The 22,857-nt window shown below is 52.3% G+C and overlaps 1 protein-coding gene across 1 annotated transcript in view; it reads right to left on the bottom strand.

The window, feature by feature from the left end:
- Rfx2 (regulatory factor X2) overlaps positions 1–21,954 on the bottom strand; it is a 59,102-nt gene extending 37,148 nt beyond the window's left edge. Inside the window, exon 1 of the mRNA XM_052192437.1 lies at positions 21,730–21,954. The gene's annotated coding sequence lies outside the window, so the exon portion shown is untranslated. The remainder of the gene's footprint in view (positions 1–21,729) is intronic.
- Between the last annotated feature and the right edge of the window lie 903 nt (positions 21,955–22,857).

Here is a 22,857-nt window from a genome sequence, read left to right on the forward strand (position 1 = left end):
TCTTTGTGGTAACTCAGGAGATAACCAGATAGGTTCTTTCCACTTGTCCTGGCTCAGAGAACCCAACCTACTAACTAGGAATAAGTTCCCACTGGGTACAGAGGTTGGAGGTCGGAGGTCAGAGGTCACAGGCATTAGGGGAACCAAAGAATCCTGGTGGTGTTCCTCACAACTGGGGAGATGGAGGGCCAGTAAGGGATGATGGAGAGATAGCCCTTCCCCACACCTGCCAATCCAGCACTGGGCAGGCTTTAAAGGCAGCCTGGGCTATACAGTGAGAAATCATCTCAACAAAACAAAGAAATTACCAGTACTGGGAGGCCTGAGCTGGCTAGAGAGGGGCCAGATGGCAGAGGTCAGACCTCAGAACTTCCAGTGTCACAGCACCTCCAACCAGCCTCTGAGAGGAGGTTCTAGAATGTTTTATCATATGGACTCTGCCCCAAGCCTGGGGAGGACCCAGGGAGGTCAGATGTCATGAGCCAAGGCAGCCGTGAGGGTGGAGGGTGGCCAGAACCAGTGGCCAAGCAGAGCGTGGATGGGGCCAGCCTGGGCAAAGCCTGCTCTGTAGGCGAGGGCAGGACTAGAAGGACCTCCTGCTATTGCCACTGTCTGCAACTGGGATGTCAGATGAAGTGAGGGACAGGGGGCAGGGCTGGTGGGGCCAGCTGCAGCTCCTGCTCCTACCCTGTCCTCAAATAAAGTAGCAACATAGCCACAGTAGCTCACTTTGGAAGTTTCTAAAGCTAAGTGTGAGGAGTAGACCTGCCATGCTAGCACTCAGGAGCTGAGGTAAGGGGCTGAGCCAGGCAGCAGTGGCGCCTTTAATCCCTGGAGGCAGAGGCAAGTGGATCTGAGTTTGAGGCCAGCCTGGCCTATAGAGTACAGTCTGTGGCAGCCAGGGCTACACAGAGAAAGAGTATCTCAGAAAGCACAAAGAAACAACAAAGAAAACCAAAGAGCAGCTGTGGAAGTCGGTCATGTCTCAGTCACTATGAGCTAACCGAATGAATGGTTCTGGGGAGCCCAGCTGCCCAGGACACCCCCTCCTCCCATTTGTGAGAGGCTTTCTCAGAGCACTGCTGACCACGAGAGCTTGTGAAGTGTGGAGTGACCCACTGCCCCAAGCACCCCTCCAACGTAACATGACCTGCACAGATGCGCCCTGGGGACAGAAGTGTCCCCTGCAGCCAAGCATGTTCACCTCGACTGCCCAACTGGGCCTGTGCTTCTGCCCTGGTCCTGTCGTCCCTACCTCCTGCTCACCGCACCTGGGCCAGGGAAACCAAAGTGTGGCTAGCAGCTGGGATAGCCAAGGAGACGGAGCAGGGTGGGCTGTCCCCATCCCTCCTGCCTCTGGGCAGTCACAGGGCAGATCACAGGTCTTCCTTCTTGCCCCACAATATCTTCTGGGGTCTGAGACTCGTGATGATGGGGAAGCTTAGCTAGTGTTTACTCAAGTGGCAAAGCAAGCACTTCCACAGGAATTTAAGAACAAAAACCAGCTAGACCCAGTGAGATGGCTCCGAGCTTGCCACCAAACCTGATGCCCGAATCAGTCAATTCCTGAGACCCACATGGTGGAAGGAGGGCACCACTGGTGAAAACCACCCTCTGACACCCCCCCCCCCCAGACGGGCGAAGGCCTGCCTGTGCACGCACACGTACACTCACACAAATAGACATGTAAAATAATCCACTAAAAAGGTGTTATGTGTCTGCTCTTGTAAGACAGGACTAGCTCACACAGCCCAGGCTGACCCAAGCTCATGATGTCAGTGAGGCAGGGCTTCCCTCCACTGTGCCTCCTAAGCCCTGGGTGACAGGCGTGCACTGCACGGAGAGCACTACATCTCATAGCCACGGTCTGGGTGTGATGGAGCGGAGCTGTTGGCTTGCCCTTCGGCTTTTCGTACATTGAGCTAGCTTCCATTTTTATAGGACGCTGTCACATTCAGTGATAAGAGCAACCCTGAATTCAGAACTTGTTGAAATTCTTTTAAATGCCCCAGACACAAGCCAAGTCATTTGCATAAACAGCTGGGACAGTCCCCACTCAGCCATCAAACAAGACTCTTGAAAAGTAGGGGTGATGTACAAAGGAAGTTAGTGACAGGCTCCAGGGGACACCAGGGAGCACCTGAGGCCTAAGGAAAGGTGGCAGCTTAACCCCCTCAAGCCAACCCTGCTCCCAAGTCTGGGTCCCCAGCTCCTCGTGGGGGCAGGGCATCTGAACAGAGCTCAGGCCAGTGTTTACCTCAGCGACGGGGGCCCTGGGAAATAGTCCCTGTCCCAGCCATAGCAAGTGGTAGAAGGGCTCAGTCTGATCCTGATCCAGCCAGGGCTGGAGAGTGGCCTGCAAGAGGCACCTGTCAGTGAGACTGCCCCCAACATCTTCCATGTGCCCTATCAGGTCACTCTGGAATACCAGTGCTAGAGGGGACACCAGCACAGAGGACAAGGGCATTCTGGGTTCAGATTCCAACACCAGCCAGTCTTGAGTGGGAGTGTTTTGGGGGGCTCTGTTCTGCTTTTTTTGCCATGGGGTGACCCGGATGGTGGCCCGAGAAAGAACAGGAATCAGAGTTTCTTTAAAATTCCACTGAAAACTAAAATCAGAGTCGGCCGGACTCGGGACTGGGGAGTGCCTGCTACCTGCCAGCCCCCACCCCCTCCAGAGAACCTCCGCAGCATATAATCAGAAAAGACATGCAGATGCTGGATGGGAACCGGGCGCCAGCCTCTGGCGCCGCGTGCCCAGCCCTCATTGTTTGCTGAGTAACAACGGTTGCCAGGGACGACGCAGTCCACTCCCGTTTCCAAGCGCCCGTTGCCCAGCAACCCAGAGAATACTTCCCAAACCAAACAATGTCATCCCCAGGGCAACTTCTCTATCTCATGTTAAGCAGATCTAAAATAAAAATAAATAAATAAATAAAAAGAAAGCCCTTCCAAATATGTAATCTATTATTTTCAGAGTCCTGAACAGCAAGACAAATAATTTCTTCTCTATAGTAACAGGGATGGACCGGCAGCTCACCAGATCTTTTCTGAGGCTAGAAGCCCAAACCAGTGCTGCACGCAGCCCCCAGTGATCCTGAGGCCAGCTGCCACCCTTCCCAGGCCTGGACCAGGGAGAAGGATGGAGCAGGACTCGGTTTACCCTTGGACAGCAAGTCACACACAAGTCTTCTCTAGGCAAAGAGACAGGGGTTAAGCTATTTGAGAAAAGTGTAAGATCAGAGCAGCTGCCTGCACCGGGCTCCACAGAAGCTAGCAAGCATGGGAGGAGCCGCACACCACACCAGGGCTCAGGGTGGCCCTGGCCCAGGGAGCTAACTCCATGGAGGGGAGGGACTGCTACTCTGCCTTCTGCCCTCCCAGAGAGAAGCAATGGCTAAGAGGAACTGGGTGACTTCAGGGGCCCTACTAGGCTCCAGGGCATGGCCTTTAAGGCCCTTGTGAGGGACAGCCCTGACCAGCATCCTTTGTGAAGTCCACTGAGCTCCCCATCCAGGCCGAGGCTATGAAGCCATCTCCTTTCCCTGCTAATTACATTTCTTAGTCGTGTATGCGTGAGCATGCAACTGCTATGCACGTGAAGCCCAGAGAACTTGGAAATCTGCTTTCTCTGTCCACTCTCTGGGTCCTGGGCATCCCACGTGGGTCTTTTAGGCTTGGCAGCAAGCACCTTTACCCATGAGTCATCTCTGTAGCTCCTGAAACAGGTTCACTCAGAGCCCCGAATCCCAGCCTCCTGGCCAATGCTGGATCACTCAAGCACGTGCATCAATAAACACAGGTCCATTAAGTGGCCCTGAGGCTTCCAGTACAGACAGGGCACCTGTGCTGTCAGGGTTTGTTGTTTGTTTTCTGAGACAGGGTTTCTCTGTGTAGTCCTGGGTGTCCTGGAACTCACTTTGTAGACCAGGCTGACTTCAACCTCACAGAGATGCCCCTGCCTCTGCCTCCCAAGCGCTGGGATCAAAGGCGTGGCCACTACAGCCTGGCTGACATACTGTATGTTCAAGCCACCACCTGGGAGATGAGTAAGCACGTGGGAATGGGCGTGTCTGCGCAAGGCTGGGACGCTGAGCTCAGTGACACTGGGGCAGTCACTGGCTGGTGGGTGCTGGGGTGGCTGTGGTGTCACTGCTGCTCTGGGGACACATCTGGGGCTCTACATTGGGTAGAAGGATTCGGAAGTGCTGTGGTGAGGTCATCAAACATCCTGTTCAAAGGAGGAGCAATGCAGGGTCTTAGCTGCAGACGGCCTAGGTAGCAAGATGGTGCAGGGGAAAAGGCGTGGGGGTCTAAGTTTGATCTGAAGGACCAACATGGTGGAAGAATAGAACTAACTCCTGCAACTCATCTTCTGACACACAAGAGCCATGGCATACACGTATATGTGATCAGAACATATACAAGACCCTTTGTGCGTGGCACATTTCATCTGTGTGTGGTGTGGGGCAGACAACTGAGGTAGGTGATGAACATCTGCAGGGTGTGTGTCTGATTGTCACCCTGTGGTGGGAAAGGGGCAGGGGGTTCCTGGTGGAGGGTCCACCAGTGCAAAGGCCCTGAGGCAGGATTATGACTTGTGAGTGGAGCCTATTGGACCAGCAGGTTGTCACGGGTCAACTCAAGGACTGCACCTTTTGCTGAGAGTGAAATGAAAGTGACCAGAGGGACGAGAACAGGAGGACAAGTCCTGGTCTGACTCGCATATTAAGCAGGTCCCTGTGGCTGGTAGCCACACAGAAGGAGACAGAGGACGACAGTGGGGCCTTAGGGAGCACCGATGATGACCAGAGCCAGACTCCTCACAGGTGCAGTGGTGGCACAGGTGGTACAGGGGTGACCAATTGTTTTCATTTGCTTTAAGGCCAGTTTGCAGGAGGAAACCTGGCCCAGGACCTATGGCTGGGCACCCACAGGCCCCACAGATGAGCCCACTTCTATCTCTTGCTAAATGGACATGGTATCAACATGTCTCCTGATACAGTGTCTCTCTTCTTTCTGGATGTGAGTCCAGAGATGAGCGCAGCGCCCAAGCCTCCTCAGAGCTGTACCTTAGTGCAGGGGATGGTCACCGTCAACACACAAGTGTACAACTGGCCAAAATGAGAGAAAAAGACACCAAGTGCTCAGCCACAGACAGGGACTACATCCGCCTTGCAGGGACCAGCACAGAAGAGAGGGCAGAGAGGCTGAGAGAGAGCTTAATGGGGCGGGAGCAGACAGTGTCTTCTACCATGACGGGCCAGCCCCGGCACTAGCTCTGTGCTGTCCAGGGCAGGCTCAGGTCTGCTCTGCTCTGCTCTGTTTCTCCATTCTTGGGTCTGCATTAAGTCAATTCCCAAAAGAGGAGCCAGGGATCATTTTGGGGACATGGAATAAAATGTTCCGAGTCCGCTGGAAAGGCAAAAGGAGAGACGTGGGGATCCTTTTAAAAATAATTGGGAAATGTTTGATTTGTTTGTTTCTGTGTTGAGATGGTGTCATATATTCCAGGCTGGCCTCAAACTCTCTCTGTGGCAAGGATGCCCTTCAACACCTGACTCTCCTGCCTTCGCCCCTCAGATGTCAGGTGACTGGTGTGTGCGCCATGCTCATCCCGCCTTCTTGCATTAACCATGTAAAAGCTCACATTTAAGACTTCACATAGCCGGGCGGTGGTGGCACATGCCTGTAATCCCAGCACTCTGGGAGGCAGAGGCAGGCGGATTTCTGAGTTCGAGACCAGCCTAGTCTACAGAGTTAGTTCCAGGACAGGCAGGGCTATACAGAGAAACACAGTCTTGGAAAAAACAAAACAAAAAGACTTCACATAGCCAGGCATGGCGGCACATGTCTCTAATCCCAGCACTCAGGAGGCAGTGGGAGGGGGCTCTCTGTGATTTCAAGGTCAGCCTGGTCTACACAGTGAGTTCCAGGACAGCCGGGGCTGACCCACGGTCAATAGCGACGGCGCTAGGTGTGCTCAGGCTGGGCACTGCCTGGCATGTGAGGTCCTGGTCCATGCTCAGTGCCACAGTGAAGCTAAGGCTGACCTGAGACCGGCCAAACGCTCCTGTGGGGCTGGAGGCCTCTGTCTGGCTTTTGTCTCCCTCCTCCTGCTGCCTCCTAAAGGCCTGTGTGGGTTCTGTCTCACGGACGTAGCCACGGACAACCTCATGGCACCCCCAGGAGCCCTGCCCGGGGAGCTGGTGCTCAGCTCTGCTGCTGGCTTGTCCACTGCTGATGCTAGGTCAGTAGTGCAGTGGGCATCTACTGGCACACAAACAGCTGGGACTCCAGCGTGGGACAGCAGAGGACAGCCTGCTGCTGATGGTGTCTTCTCACACTCACTCTCCATCCCAGTGCCGTGTTCCCCAGGAGATGAAAGACAGAGCGTCAGCACCGCTGCACACGCCATCGCCAGCCAGCGCTTCCGTATGACCATGACTGCCTGGCCCTGAAGGCAGGTCACAGCAAGGTCACAGAAGGTCAGATGACAAACATGCTGTGCAAAGAACAGGTGGCAGAGAACAGGAGATGGGGAGGAGATGGAGGAGGGGTGTGAACTCACAGGGATGGAGTTTCCTTGGAGATCTTGAAATTTTCTGAAATCATTGCTGATGGTCACATAATTTTGTGAATATACAAAAGTGCAATAAGCAATATATTTCAACTGGGTGAATGTTGTTGTATATAAATATAATTTGATGCATCTGGTTTTTGTATTACATTTGCGTAAGCCGTGCGTGCTTTCACATCACAGCACACACATGGACACTAGCTCTCTACGTCCACCACACTGGTCCTAGAACTGTATTAGGTTGTCAGTCTTGGTGGCAAGCACCCTTACCCACTGAGACACTTGGCTGGTTGTGGTAAATTGCTTTTAAAAATGTATCTAGGGCCAGGTAGTGGTGGCGCACGCCTGTAATCCCAGCACTCTGGGAGGCAGAGGCAGGTGGATTTCTGAGTTCAAGGCCAGCCTGGTCTACAGAGTGAGTTCTAGGACAGCCAGGACTACACAGAGAAGCCCTGTCTCAAAAAAACAAAAAAGAAAAAAAATAAGTATATGGGTCTCAGGTGTAGTGGCTCTTTAATCCCAGCACTCAGGAGGCAAAGGCAGAAAAACTTTTATGAGTCTGAAGATAGCTTGGAAAAACAAAAACAAAAACAAACAAATAAATAAAGGAAGGCAGCTTGGTCAACAGTGAGAGCTCCAGGAAAGCCAGGACAGTGAGACCCTGTCTTTAAAAAACAACAACAACAACAAAACAAAACAAAACAAAACACTAAAAAGGGCTGGAGAGATGACTCAGTGGTTAAGAGCACCAACTGCTCTTCCAGAGGTCCTGAGTTCAATTCCCAACAACCACATGGTGGCTCACAACCATCTGTGATGGGATATGATGCCCTCTTCTGGTGTGTGTGAAGATAGCTACAGTGTACTCATATAAATAAAATAAATAAGTATAAAAAATAAAAACACTAAAAAATTAGTGTTGAGTAAATGCAGAGCTTTGAGAATGCTGAGGGGCGGGGCTCCACCTGTAGGCCACACCCCCAGTGCCCCACTGGGGGATTCTAGGCAAGGGCTCCACCCATGACCACATCCCCAGGAATCTTACTTCATGAAACCAACATCTAACCAAACTGCCCAAGCTGGTCTTTAACTTTCAATCCTCCTGTCCCAGCTCAACAGCTTTTCAACAGAGCAGAACTCCTGGACCAGTCTGTAGAAGTCCAGCGGGATCATAACATTCAATAGGGCAGCTGATTAAGGTGGGGCTTGTTGAAAAAAAGAGTAAAGTTATTAATCACAAACTGAAACGGAAGCAACGGTGTTTATGGGTTTTAATGCAGGTAATTACGATCACTGTAAAATCACCACAGCACAAAACATTAACAGGCTTATTAATTGTTAATAATTCACTGGTTGTATTTCAAATGTCTCTCAAAAATTAAATAATTTGACTGCACAGTAATTTTTATGTAAAGAGGCCCATAGGGGATAGACAGAAGTTTGGGGTGCTGATGCATGCCTGCCTCAGCATCTGAAAGCAGAGACACAGGAAGATCACAGAACAAAATAAGGACTAGCGAGATGGCTCAGGGGGTAGGGGCTTGCTGCTGAGCCTGAGGGTCTGAGTGAGTTCCATCCCAGGGACCCACATAGTGGGAGGGAATGGATCCCCATAAACTGTCCTCTGAGCGCCGCATATGTGCACGTGCACACAGACGTTAATAAATGTGCTAAGAAATTTAAAGGTTAAATTTATGTTATATGAATTTTTATTTCCATTTATTATAAATAAAAGAATGAGTGTTGAAAACTACCCAGTCAGAACAAAAGGCATACCTGATGCAGGGTGGCTATTTTCCTCAGAGAAGAATCATCACTTGTGATCAAGAGACAATTGGGCGGGCGCAAAAACACAGAACCAAAGCCTTGTGACCTTTGCAGCAATGAACGTGGGGACCAAACAAGTCAAGAGGCTGTGCAGGGATGGTCCTGCTGGAGGGAGGGAAGACCAGAAGGAGGGGAGGAAGGAGGGGGAGGAGGGGGGGAGGCCAGAGGGAGGGGAGGCTGAGGAAGGTCTGTTTTAGAAAGGCTGGGCTTACGCTGCCAACACTTGCTTCTGCAAGGCCCATAAATAGATCAGCCCAAGGGGGATGAATGGGGAGCAGAGAGGCTGGCATTGCACAACGCAGAGTCTGAAACAAGAGGAGGCTGGGGTTGGGAACCCAGACAAATGGAGCCAAGAGAGCATGGGAGCGGCAGGGTGTGAAACTGGTAGTTTCTAAAAGATGTTACAAGTCTCTGGAAGATTCTAAAAGTCTCTCGAACATTGATGGAGGAGGTAGAAGGAGAACCGTTTGAGATCAGTGTCTCAGAATCATACGCAGTTTCAAAAGATCATCAACTGTAGTTTAAAATGAGAGGAAAGTTGAGATTAGGGCAAATAATCCCATTCAGGTCTTGCTTGGGTTTCGGTTTCGAACTGTTTGTTTAAAGAGAGAGAAGGCAAACTACAGCAGAAACCACAGAACTAGCGAGAGGTTCCGGAGTTGAGCCCTGGACTCAGGCAGCAGGACGCACATGCCATTGGAGGTCCACGGTACAGGACAGGACACTGCGGACAGGGCAGTCTGTAGGCTGCGTGTCGACTGCACTGACAGGAGCAGAGCACTGCCTTGGTGGTGTGGTGCGTGTGGGAGACACACCACCCGTCATGGGGACTTGGAGGGCAGAAGCCTGGCTGCTCCATGAGCCCTGGAGTAGTCAAGGCGGCGAGCACAGACTTGTGGCTATGGAACCCGCCTGGCAGGGCGCAGGGGCGCAGCTGCTGGTGAGGAATGTGGCTGCGTCAGGCACAGGGGAACGTGAGTGGGTGGGGTAGACCTGACACAGCGAGGTGGTCTCCAGGAGGCTCCTCGCCTCAAGGGGCTCAAGGAGCCTCTCTGGTGCCTTTAAGATTCAAGGTGGCATCAAAGTGCATATGTGTGCGTGTGCGCGTGTGTGTGTGCGTGTGTGTGTGTGTGTGTGTGCAGCAATGAACGTGGGGACCAGCATGCGCGTGAATGCTGGGAAGGACACGGGTTTTCAAAAGGCCTGGTACCTGGCATTCTGGAATATTTACAAGACTGCAAATCTTGCCTCAACCTGCCTCCAACCCAGAGCTGCTAGGTACCCTAGACACATCTGCATAGCAGAAACTTAGGCAGCAAGGAAAAAGAATAAACAGGAGCAGAGCCAGAAAGACACAGATGTTGGGCTGGAGAAGGCTGGGGAGGGCTGCCAGAGTTTTCATGAAAAATAACAAAGGCAGTAGTAAGTACTAGTCCAACCATGGACTCCTGTTATGACTCCAAGGACATAAGGACATTGGCTCAGAGAAATAGCCAGACACCGAAAGGCCACGCAGGGTGTTGGGCTCGGTGACAGATGTCCAGAGTAGGGAAACCCAGAGACAGGAAGTAGATTCATGGGCGCTGGGAAGGTGGAGTGATGGACGAAAGGAGGCTCTTCAGGAGATGAGATTTTGTTGAGAGTGATAGAATGTTTGGGAATTAAATGGAGGTAGTGCTTACACAACTTTGTGAATGTATCAAAAGCCTCTCAATTGTACATAAAGAATGAATGTAAATAATATTCTTTGGGCTGGGGCGGGGCGTTAGTGGGTAGGATGCTTGCTTGTCAGGGATCTAACTGTGGTGGCTCATGCTAGTTATCCCAGTACTCAGGAGGCAGAGGCAGGTGGGTCAGGGGTTCAAGGTCAGCCTCAGTTACATAGGGACGTTGAAGCCAGCCTGGAACACAGGAAACCTGTCTAGGGGGAAGGAGTAGGAGAGGGGAGGGGAGGGAAGGAGGGAGGATGCTTCCCACGGGATGTGGCTCAGAAGTTAAGGAAGTCCACGAGTGCTTCTGCCGCCACTAGCCAGACAGTCACCACAGAGTGACGGCCACTGCACTCATCTGCCCAACTGCTGCTTGCTTTTGCATCATCCACGCGATACTGAGGGGTTTCACTTTTTTTTTTCAAGTGGTTGGGAGGCATAAGCAGAAGACTTGAGTCCCTGGGTCCTACACGACTGAGGAGGTAGGAGAGACACTACTGCCACACAAACACCAAAAATAAATGTAAAAATAAAGTATAATCTCAGTAAACAAAGGAGAAAGATGTAATAAATAAGATTGCAACACTGGGGATTTTCCTTCCAACTTCCTTTGCCTCGAAGTCAAAAGGAAATTTTCCCTGGTTTAGAGATGGAGGGATGTTTGGATGTGAGAACAGACAGCAGGGCTGCTCCACCTGCTGAAGGCCTGCGTTTGTCCCATACTGTTTTAAACACACTGAAATCTCTGGAAACTTCCAAACAAGACCAAGAGCCAAATGTGAGCACTACCGTGGGCCACAAAGAATTTAGCTCTGAAATCTCCTGCCTTATACCCAGCCCTTCAAAAGGAGGCAGGCTGCACTGCCATTCTAGGACTTCACATCTGGGGAACTTTTTGGAAGAACTCACAATTTTGATCACGCCACAGGGCTTGAAGATGCCTCGCTGCCTGGGCATGTGATGGCGTGGGTGTAGTAGAGGACTCAGCATCAACAGGCGCATGCCACCAAGTCTTACAGAGCAGGTTCAATCCCCGGATCCTCAGGGTGGAGGACTCCCTGAGCCCCTTGTCCACGGGCCTCTGTGCATCCTGCATGTGCATTCCAGGTGCTGTCCTCCTGACATGCTAAGCGTGCCAGGAGAGCCTGGAACCGAGTGGGGCAAAGACTCTGGCTGCCCAGGTGCCCAGGAGGAAGGCGGGTCAGGGAGGGCAAGGCTACACTGACTCCATGACAGGCTTCAAACTGGCCTAAGAGCCCAGGCTTCCGGCAGCCAGTCAGAAGCGGCCTCACCACCTGGCCTGAGGCAAGGGCAATGGGTCAGCAGTTTCCAGCCAGCCCCTTCCCCCCAGTAATGGAATGTCCTTAGAGATAGCAAACACAGGGCCTACCTACCCCGGGATTCCCAGCAACAGTTTCCAGCCACCACACCCTGGTAATGGTTCTGGAATGCCTAGAGATAGTCAGACAAGGCACACCTACCTGGGGATTCCCCTAAGGTACAAGCTCACCTCAGGGTCTCTCTATCTTGGTAATGGGAGACCTCAGCAAGCTGGATGTCTGCACAATAAAACACTGTGTTTATATCCTATCTGAGTCTGCAACACCAGTCAGTCTTCAACGCATCATGGACCCTTACAGTAGAAGGCTTGGTTCCAGGCCAGAAGTCATCAGCTGAGCAGAAGGAGATTCTTTCCCTGACCAGAAATTGCCAGGGATGGGGACTGGAGAGATGGCTCAGTGGTTAAGAGCACTGACTGCTCTTCAGAAGGTCCTGAGTTCAAATCCCAGCAACCACATGGTGCCTCACAACCATCAGTAATGAGATCTGACGCCCTCTTCTGGTGTGTCTGAACACTGCAACAATGTACTTACATATAATAAATAAATCTTCAAAACTTAGTGGCACCCTGGCCAATGCCACTAAGTTAAATTAGGGTAGGAACATGATTCAGGCGAGGAGCATGATTCAGGTGAGGAGCACGGTTTGACTCTCAGATCTTCACAGCCAGAGGCATCTTGCAAATAACCGCACTGTGGATTGATGCTAGTGGCTGGGTGCTCATCGGGGTTGATGCTGGTGGCCGGAGCTGCTACCATGAGACCATCTCTCCAGCACCGTCCGTAGCTTTCCACATGGTGAAACATAAACAGTCACCCAGTTACTTCAGGACCTGGGACGGCGGCTGTTGGCCCACAAACATCTACTAAATGAACACGGGCTCCAGAGAACTGGACAGAAACAAAGACCCAAAGGAGTTTGTTTCAAATCAGAAGTGCACCCAGTCCTTTACCTTCCTGTGAACATGAAATCCCAACGTGTTTCTGATCTGTTAGAGGCATCTGCGAGTTGCGTCCCAGAGAGGCAGGCAGGAAGGACCAGTGGAGACACCATGAAGCAGGCACGTTTCTACAAACTTCAAAGACTTTAGCCCACAGCCCATCTAGGACAGACAGTATCTGGACAGTGTGAGATGTTTCTCAGAGGTAAACAGCTTGCAGGGACCAAGACAGCAGGGCTAAGAGGAGCTTGACTAACAAGGGCTTTCCGTGCTGGCCTGCGACTTCCACAGGGAGGCAGAACAAGGCCACAAGCCCTGCTGCCTTGCCTTTCTAGGACACAGCCTTCCTTTCTTGAGGTTTGTCTGCTTTGACCATTCCTATTTTCTTGGTCTTCAGTCCTAGAAGTTACTTCCTTCCATGCCATCCCAGCCTCTTTCAGCTTCTTCTGCTGCTGTTTCCAGGTACACGGATGAATGGACAGATGGGTGGGTGGACAGATGGGAAGGTGAACTGGTTGGTAAGAGGATGGGTGAATAGATGATAGATGGATAGATGGATGGATGGATAGATGGATGGGTGGATGGGTGGGCAGATGGATGGATGGGTGGATGGATGGATGGATGGGTGGATGGATGGGTGGATGGGTGGATGGATGGGTAGATGGATGGATGGGTGGATGGATGGATGGATGGTGGATGAATGGATGGATGGATGGATGGATGGGTGGATGGATGGATGGATGGGTGGATGGATGGATGGATGGATGGATGGGTGGATGGATGGATGGATGGATGGATGGATGGGTGGATGGATGGATGGATGGATGGTGGATGAATGGATGGATGGATGGGTGGATGAATGGATGGGTGGATGGATGGATGGATGGATGGGTGGATGGATGGATGGATGGATGGGTGGATGGATGGATGGATGGATGGGTGGATGGATGGATGGATGGATGGGTGGGTGGGTGGGTGGATGGATGGGTGGATGGGTGGGTGGATGGATGGATGGGTGGGTGGGTGGATGGATGGATGGGTGGATGGGTGGATGAATGGATGGGTGGATGGGTGGATGGATGGATGGATGGATGGTGGATGGGTGGATGGATGGGTGGATGGGTGGATGGATGGATGGGTGGATGGATGGATGGGTGGATGGATGGATGGATGGATGGATGGGTGGGTGGATGGATGGGTGGATGGATGGATGGATGGATGGGTGGATGGGTGGATGGATGGATGGATAGATGGATGGATGGATGGATGGATGGGTGGGTGGATGGATGGATGGGTGGGTAGATGGATGGATGGATTGACACATTGTAGTCCATCTATACACTGAAGTATTACAGGATGAAGAAAATCCTGGTACCTGATCCTGCTGTATCAGGGTTCTCTGAGGAACAGACGCTGATGGGATGCACACATACATACACGTTTATTAGAGTGGCTCACAGGCTGCTGGGTGAGACTGGACACCTCAGCAGTCCCATCTCACACTACAGTGGAGACCTAGAGAGCTGCCGGATCCCAAGTCCATGCTAGGATCCTGAAAATGTGGGTTCTAACACCATCAGAGGAATGGCTCAGGAAAGAGAACTTGCCAGTGAGCTATAGTGAGCAGACAGAAAGCCCTTTCATGAGCTGTGAGCACAACTGTGCCCCAGATTTCGGGTGGGTCTTCGGACCTCAAATGATGCAACCAAGAAGAATCCCTCACAGATGTGTTCAGCTACTTGGGTCTTAGTTAATTCTAGATGCAGCTGAGTTGACAACCAAGATCAGCCATCACATCAGCAAAGAGGGGCTTTGAGGACACAATGTTCATTTAACATGAGCCAGACACAGAAGGCCACATATCAAGGAATCCTACCCACAGGAGGTCCCAGTACCATCAGATCCACAGAGACAGGAAGACGGGCACCAGGAGCTAGATATTGGTGTCAAATGACTGAAGAACTGTCATTTGGGAAGAAGGGGGTCTGGTCTCTGCATCCTGCTGCATGGCTACACAGATGTTTCTCATTGGCTGGTGTGCTGCCGGGGTCAGCTGTGAGCTGGGTAGACTTCTTCTGCTTCCTCCTTTGCTTCTCTTACCCTGCTTTCCTCTCAGGACCCGCCCTTTCTGGACCCTCATTCACATCAGCACACAGCCCTGGAGGACCTCGAGCTCGAACACCCCGGATCTTGTGGATGTCCACCCTGCTCTCCACGTCACTGCTGTCCCCTCAGTGTCTCAAGCACACAGCTGGCTGTATGACCTTCGCTGGCTCCCAACGCACCCCTCCATATCCCTGAGGTCACTGAATTGCCAGGATGTGCCTGGCCCTGAAGACATTCTGAAGGTCACTGGCCTCAGGGCCTGAGACGCTGTGGTGAGCACCCAGGCCCTGCAGAGCCCTCGAGGACAGACACGTTGGTCCTTATCGCCTCTCCCAAGGCAGCTGCAGCCTCCAGTGCAGCCACCAGAACCTCTGAACCCAGAGGCCTCCAGCCCAGCAAGACGGGAGACCAGGAGCTGGGAAGGTAGAGTCCAAGCCTCACGGCGACGTTCTCCTTTGTCACAGATGTTCATTTCTGTCACTGCTTCAGAACATGCCAAGTTTGGAGGCCCAGGAGTCAGTGGCTGGAGCGATTGTCCACCATGCAGGGAGTCCCGGGTTCCTTCCCCAGTGCTGTCTAAATGAGATGTGGTGGCATATGCCTGCCAATCCCGCACTCAGTAAGTGACAACAGAACGACCAGGAGGAGTTTAAGGTCATCCTTGGGTACATGGCAACTCTAAGGCCAACCTGGTGTGCAATGGCAACCCCCTACCAGTGTAAAAATAACCAACAGGATTTTACCCAAGAGTCATGGTTAACAAGCCCTCTTCAGCCCAAGACCTTCCAATGTCTACCTTCATCTCCTGTGGGCCCTTGCCGTTGGTCATTAGGAGCTTCTAGAAGATTCCTGAAAGCATGGCCATACTCCCCCCCATCAGTCTCTGTAGCAAGGCTTGCTGAAGCCTGATGACCTTCCCACTACTCTTGGCCCGTGGGCACAATGCCTTCTGTACCCTCAGGGAAACGTCTGTTCCTCCTGGCCGGTCCTGCCTGTCACAGGCGGGCACTCGGTCAGTGAGGCTAGTGACTGGCAGCATCTGATGAGCCAACGGCATGGGCAGCCCTCCCTGGACACCTCCACCCCACACCTGCCAACTCTTCTCATGGCTCCATCTGTCCTCCCTCCAATCACCAGGTAGACCCAGTGCCCTTCCTCTGCCCGAGTGTGCCAGCGGACTCCACATAGCACTCCACCCCAGAGCCTTTGCACTTCCTACCCCTGCGAATCTAAGCTTCATTACCTAATAATGTCAGGCCACAACATGTCCCTCTATCTTGGGAGTGGGGTTCTCATATAGCCCAGGCTATCCTTCAACTTATTATGTAACCAAAGATGACCTTGAACCCCCGTCCTTCTACCTCTGCCTCCCATGGGCTTGGGTAACAGGCACGCTCCACACACCTGGTTCTGTTTTCCCCCCCAGGAGACCCTAGGGCTTGTGTATGCCAGACAAATGCTCTACCCACTGAGCCCAGCCCAGCCACATTCTACCTATTTTTAAATTTTGTTAACGTGTGTGTATGGGGTTTATTTTTTGCTGCTTATATCTATGTATTGCGTGGATGGTGAGTGCCTTGGAGGTCAGAAAAGGGCATAAGATCCTCTACACCTGGTGGTGTCGAGCTAGTCACGAGCTGGGAACCAAACCCAGATCCTCCACAAGGCCAGAAAGTGCTTTTAACCCCAGCCATCTCTCCAGCTCCACTCCATTTTTAAAAAAAGTCTTATTCATTTTATGTATGTGAGTACACTATAGCTGTCTTCAGACACACCAGAAGAGGGCATCGGATCCAACAGATGGTTGTGAGCCATCACATGGTTGCTGGGAACTGAACTCAGGACTTCTGGAAGAACAGTCAGATGGCTCGGCTGTTAGGAGCACTCTACCTATTTTTAATGGGTGTATGATGATTTCTGAGTTAATCGGTGAGTCCTTGTGATGCACATTCCAAGAGCAGAAATCTCTGGGTTTATAGGGAGCAGGGGCCAGTCAGCCATTTTGGCAGGAAATCACGATTCCCTAGGGCCAAAGAAGCAGCCAGAGTTGCCAGGGTGCTGGAAAGAGTGGCAGAACCTACCATGCCCACACCTCACATGACAGGAATGTGGCTGTAAGAGCGAGCTGAGGTGCACAGGGCTGGGTGTCTGCTTTGGGAGGCTGAGTTCAAGTCCTGGCACAAAGGCCAGGCCAGCCCGCCGCCTGGTGGCTCCCTTCCAGATAGCATAGGAATGGCACCTGCAAGTGGGTGATCTCAGACATCAAAACAGCCCTGCCCAGTGGGCTGGCTGGCCACCCAGTAAACTCCTGGTCACCACAATGGCCAGAGCAAAGGGATTCTCACCATCAATGGTTAGGTTTAAAATCTGGTGGCTTTTTTTAAAAACTGGGGCCATTGCTCAGCAGTGAGCACCTGCCTGGCATATGTGAGGTCCCGAGTCAGTCCCCAGCACTGCAACATAACACACAATGTGCACAATCAGTGCATAGGGTACTGGACAGAGAACCCCAGAGACACAGCGGTGCTAAACACTGACTGTTACTGCCACTATGGGGGCAAATGGCACCCGGAGAGGTGTGGTGTTGTGGATACTGCTAATGCCCTAGGTCAGCTGAAGGGTCTCACAATCAGAGTGCCTGGCCAAGGCTCACTAATGGGAGAGTCAGAAATGAGAGGAATGACTAGGGGGACCCTGGAGAGCCAGACCAGGCCACCTCAGGTTTCAGGTATCAGGAACAATCTATACAGAAGCAGGCATCAGCGCTGAAAGGCTTCTTGGGTAGCGAAGCCCAGTGCTAAGGCCTGTGGCTGGGCGGGGCCATCACCCACGTCCACTGTTCTCTGCCACCTTACAGCATCCTTGTCAGGCAGACAGGAGCATCTCCTTAATGACTTCTCCTTTAGGAGAGGCAGCGCCTACCGGACCACCTACCTAGCAGCTCAGCAGCAGTTGGGGAGAAGGAGGATCATGGTTCAAGTTCAGAAATTTGTGAGACCTAGTCTTAAGCAACAAACAAAATGTCATTTGATGATAGAACATGACAACGCAGGTGGTCCAGTTCATCTCCATCTTCCAACACGCGTCACCACCCACCAGCCCACCCAGTCATCCACCTGTCTGTCCAGCCACCCACCTACCCACCCACCTACCTGTTGAGGTTTGCTCTGTTGCAATGTATTATAATGCTAAATGCTGGCCCTGGTTGTCTCAGGGTTGAGGAGATCACCTCGCATACCTAGAGATGTTATGTCACCTTGCTCCTTAATTTAAAACTATTGGTTGAATAAAGTTGTCCACAGCCTGCAGCTGGGCAGAAAAGAGGTTGGTAAGGTTTCGGTTCCCAGACTTAGGGTCTGAGGCAGAGACCAGAAGGAAGAGAGAAGAGAGAGAGAAAAGGAAGCCATGGTAAGCAAGTCATGGGAACACGGCCATGAGGGCTGGCCAGATGGAGCGTCTAACTCGGGGTTATTGACGGGAAGGAGACAGAACAGCAGATAGCTCCAGCTCCAGAAATTTAAGTTTTGTATCTTATCTGGGAACTGAATGTTCAAAGGTGGGGTAGAAACTCCCATGAGATTAAAATTTTAATACAACACCTACCCATCCACCCAGCCTTCCACCGATCCGTCCATCCATCCATCCATTCCCTCACACACCCATCCATCTATTCACCTGTCCGTCTGTCCATCCATCCATCCCACACACACTGAAATTCCAGCACAGGATCTCAATGCTGACGCAGCACACAAGCCCACTGTCCTCCCGCCATGCTGCGCCTAGGAAGCCCCAGCTCCAGCGCTCCAGCCCCGTTTAGTCCTCCCCTTATTTGATCCTGGCTTACTTGATGGGACCAGAGCTGCAGCTGACATGAAGTGACTGATCACTGCCCTCCACTTCTCCGCAATATTCAGAAGCGAGGTACAAACTACGGCTGGGGTCATCTCAGCCCCCAGGCGATGGGAAGTGGCATCTCTACTCCTGCAGTCTGCCGAGGACTGCGTCTTCCATACAGCGCGCCTCATTTTCAACAGGTGTCCATCGTTACAAGCACACAGGGGACCGGCTGCATTCAAGTCAGCTTCAGTTAGTTTAAAAATCAGGTGGATCTCTGAGTTCGAAACCAGCCTGGTCTACACAGCAAGGTCCAGAACAACCAGGGCTATATAGTGAGCCCATCTCAAAAAATACAATAAAATAAAGAAATAGGGCTGGGACGCCCAGGCAGGGGCGGGACGCTTGCATGACATATGCAAAGAACCTCAATAAATAAAAAGACAAAGAAAGAAAACAAAACAAGTGATTCCTTCCAACCAAGGACTTAACAAACCAAGCAACCTTTACTTTATACATGAACTTATTTATATGAACATACTTAACAAATGTAAGCAATATAAAAGAAATGACAAATGTAACCCAGCCCAGAGTAGGTAAGTGTGCGTGAAATGTGATAAGGTAAACACCTTAATTTTAATTGGTTAAAATGTTACCATGGAAACCAAGTCTGGTGTGTGTGTGTGTGTGTGTGTGTGTGTGTGTGTGTGTAGATGATAAAACTAAGTGTCAGATAAAGTGGTGCTGAAGACCTGAGCTGAAAAAGACTTAAAAACCCTGGTCTGGCAGCTGTGGTGGGTTCACTCCAGAGCCAGCCCACCAATTCCAGATGCCCCAACTCTGAACCAAGACTCCAGCAGGGGTCCAAAGCACAGCAGAAAGTGCTGCCAGCCTCGAAGACATCAGAGCCAAGCTGTAACATCTGCCAGACCAGAGGTGAGTGTGTGTGTGTGCGCACGCGCGCGCACACGCGGGTGTGAATGCAATCCCTTTTCGCTTTCTATTTGTTCAGTGCTGCTTATGAAAAAATACTAGTGTAACCTGATCCTCCCAGTCACAGGCATTCTCCTTCTCTCACTCCTGGATCTATCCCTAAACCTGACTCACTCACTATACTAATGTATGTAAAACATACATGAATATTTATATTATCAATGGGAAGGCTGAGGGGCTCAGTAGGAGAATGGGGCTTGCTGCCAAGCCTGGTAACCTGTGCTTGATCTTCAAGACCCACCTGAAGCAAAGGACCAACTCCTGCACGTGGTCCTCTGACCTCCAATGTGCACACCATAGCCCATGCAGATGTGCACACAAACAAACACACGCACACACACACACACACAGATTTTAAATATACCACTACTAATACAGACTAAAGTGCCAGGATACTTCATGCAACAAGAGAATGATAGGCTGTATTTTAGAGGGCTAGTGTGGTGAGCCCTTCACAACCCTGAGAGGCCCTGGGGCTGAGGTATCCAGTGACCCACCAGAGAGGCAGTAGGCTGATGGTAACAGCCTTAGATTCCTTTCTCTGAGGCCTGAGTTCTTCCCCAGTGCGAGTGGGTGAGTGGCCACACCTAAGTGGATTTTCCAGTCCCTGAACCCAAGTTATAGTGAAGAAGGGCAGGGACTCAGTCAGAACTCAGTTCCATCAACCAGGTCCCTTCTCACAGGCTGAGACAGGAAAACGTTTTAAGAGAAGTTTTACGTCGTTATTATTTTATTACAATTATCACAGCTCTAGGATTGTCTTCACTTTAAACTGAAAGCTCATTTTCACTACCAGGGAGAAGGCACGGCAGGTAAGGGCTCAGGCCACCAAGCGACTGGGGCTGGAGGGAGGCTCCTGGAATCTGTCCCCTAACCTCGGGGTATGCACATGCAGTGTGGTCACACACAATAGATACACGTAAAAGTTAAATAGAAAAGTGAATCATTTGACAATAAGCCAATAATCAGCTGATTCCCGAGTTCCTACAGGCACCTGACCGCTTCTTAGGAGGAGACCATTGTCCTCCGTGCTGTGTGTGGCCCCAACTGAACTCTGTTCCCTTCGAAGGAAAACGGGGCAAAAAGTAGTAGACCAGGGAGGGAGGAGTAGGGGTCACCAGGGGCAAGAGAGGTGAGTGGTGGGGTATGATTAGAACACAGCCACACAGGGAAAGGTCACACTTATGTACAAAAAATACATGCTAATAAAGTTAAAATTACTTAACACTCAATCGTAAGATTTTTTCCTCGGGGACCTGAGTATGGAGTGTTCCCCAGACACTAAAGTAGGGGTGAAGTCTCAGGAGAGACAGCGGCCCAGCTGCTTTCTCTACGCGGTCCCCATCCCAAGCCCCCTGCTGCCACCCTAGAGGCCCGACCGGACGCTGAGCTCCCTAGGGGGCAAGCAAACAACCGCTGTCCTAGCGAATCCCGACTGCGAACGCCGATGCGGTCCATAAACAGGGAGGAGGAAGACAATCGGGTGTTTTGGGGTGTGCTGCTTGTGGACCGGAGAGCTGCGGCTCGCACTCTGCCGGCCTCCTGGATCTTCCTACAAACGGTTCACACAGTATTTTCCTTCGGGAAAGTTTTCTAGATTGCGGATCTCGGCAAAGAGGAAGCTGTGCGTGCACATGGGCTTCCCGGCGTGGAAGGACCCCCAAACGCAGCGGTGTAGGGTTCCAAGGGAGAGGGGTCCAAGGATCTGGGGCGCCGGGGGAATTTGGGATGGGCAAGAAAACGAGAAGGGAGAGTTCCTTCCAGAACAAACGCAATGACTATTTTGGTCAAAGCACACGAAAGGGGTGCCGGAGCCCCCAAATCCTGAGTCAAAAGGAAACCTGAGGGTCAGAACTATGAGCCAAGCAGAATAGTACCCTCGGAGTCAAGTTCACGGATAACAGCCAGAACCTCGATTTCAGAAGTGTAAAGGGGGCAGCGCCCCTGGGTTTTCAGACTTGGGGGAAGCCCCCATCTCAGGTTTTGGGGGGAAGCCCCCATCTCAGGTTTTGGGGGAATGACAGCAGGGAGCGGGTTTGGGGCAATCCCGAATTCAGCCTTTGGGGAAAATGAAAGAGAAGACTAGTTTGGGGGCGCCTCCGCGCTCCAGGCGTTGCGGGGTAAAAGTAAGAGACAAGGGGGACTTTGCTTCTCAAAGTCAGATTTAGTGCGTCAAAGGCGAGGGGAGATCGCTTCACTTCACAAACTTTTCAGAGTGTGAGAGGGGTTCCACCCAGCCCGGGGCTCCCCCAAATCAGAGGTACCGATCGGAATTGGGTGAGGTTGGCGACTGCAAAGTTGAGGCGTCGGATCGCGCCGCGCCTGCCCCCGCGATGCCCCCTCCCAGCGGGTCCCCCCTCGCCCCGCCGCAGCCCCCTGCCCGGGCCCGCACCGCTCACCTGGAGTTCGGCAGGGAGTTCCGGTAGCGGCTCCCGCGGCGTCGGCCGCTGCGTGTCGCTCCGCGTTGGTAAGTAACAGTCTCCACGGCTACAGTCTCTATGGCGGCGGCGGTGGCGGCGCCGGCCGCTCCTCCTCCGGCTCCCGCCGCCCTCCCGCCCGCCCGCAGCGCCCGCCCGCAGCAGGCGCCCGCCCGCCTCAGCCTCGCGCTGCCCTCGCGGGGCGGGGCGTTGCGCCCGGCAACGGTTACCAGGCTGCACGCCCCGCCCCCCCAACGGCCCGCCCATGCCCTCCTCCAACGGCCTCGGGGAGGGCGGGCGATCTTCCTATTGGCTTTCATAGTGCCTGTCAGGGGTGAGGGGGCAGGCTCTTGGGTAGAATGCTAGCCAATGGCTGCGACGGAGGGCGTAGCCTGGCGGGAGGCGCGCGGCTCCCCGGAAGGGTTGGCTCTAGGGAGGTGCACGAGGGCCGCTGGAGGTACATGAGGGCCAGCTGGTGGCTCAGGTCTAGGCTGCGCGTGTTACGGTGATTCCGCTAGACCGGAGGCATTCACCATCTAAGGGGAGCAGCAGATTCCAGACTTGCGCCTGCTCTTTCATGGTCCACGAACTGAAAAGAAAAATTCTTTTTAAAAGATTGTTGTAGCCGGACGTGGTGGTGCACTCCTGTAATCCCAGCACTTGGGAGGCAGAGGCAGGCGGATTTCTGAGTTCGAGGCCAACCTGGTCTACAGAGTGAGTTCCAGGACAGCCAGAGCTACACAGAGAAACCCTGTCTGGGAAAAGAAAAAATAAAAGATTGTTGTCGGGGCTGGAGAGACGGCTCAACGGTTAAGAGCACTGACTGCTCTTCCGAAGGTCCTGAGTTTAAATCCCAGTCACCACATGGTGGCTCACCACCATCCATAATGAGATCTGACGCCCTCTTCTGGAGAGTCTGAAGACAGCTACAGTGTACCTACGTATAGTAAATAAAAACATCTTAAATGTTGTCTGTGCGTGTGCATGCAATATGCATGGAAGCCGGAAGAGGGCGTCGGATTGCGCCGGAGTGACCTGCGGCTGTGAGCCGCTAAATAGAACAGGGACCGATCTCCCGGACCTCTGAAAGAGCAGGCTCCTCCTCTCCTG

Source organism: Apodemus sylvaticus, chromosome 9 (genome assembly GCF_947179515.1).
Source record: "Apodemus sylvaticus chromosome 9, mApoSyl1.1, whole genome shotgun sequence".
Lineage (NCBI taxonomy): Eukaryota > Metazoa > Chordata > Mammalia > Rodentia > Muridae > Apodemus > Apodemus sylvaticus.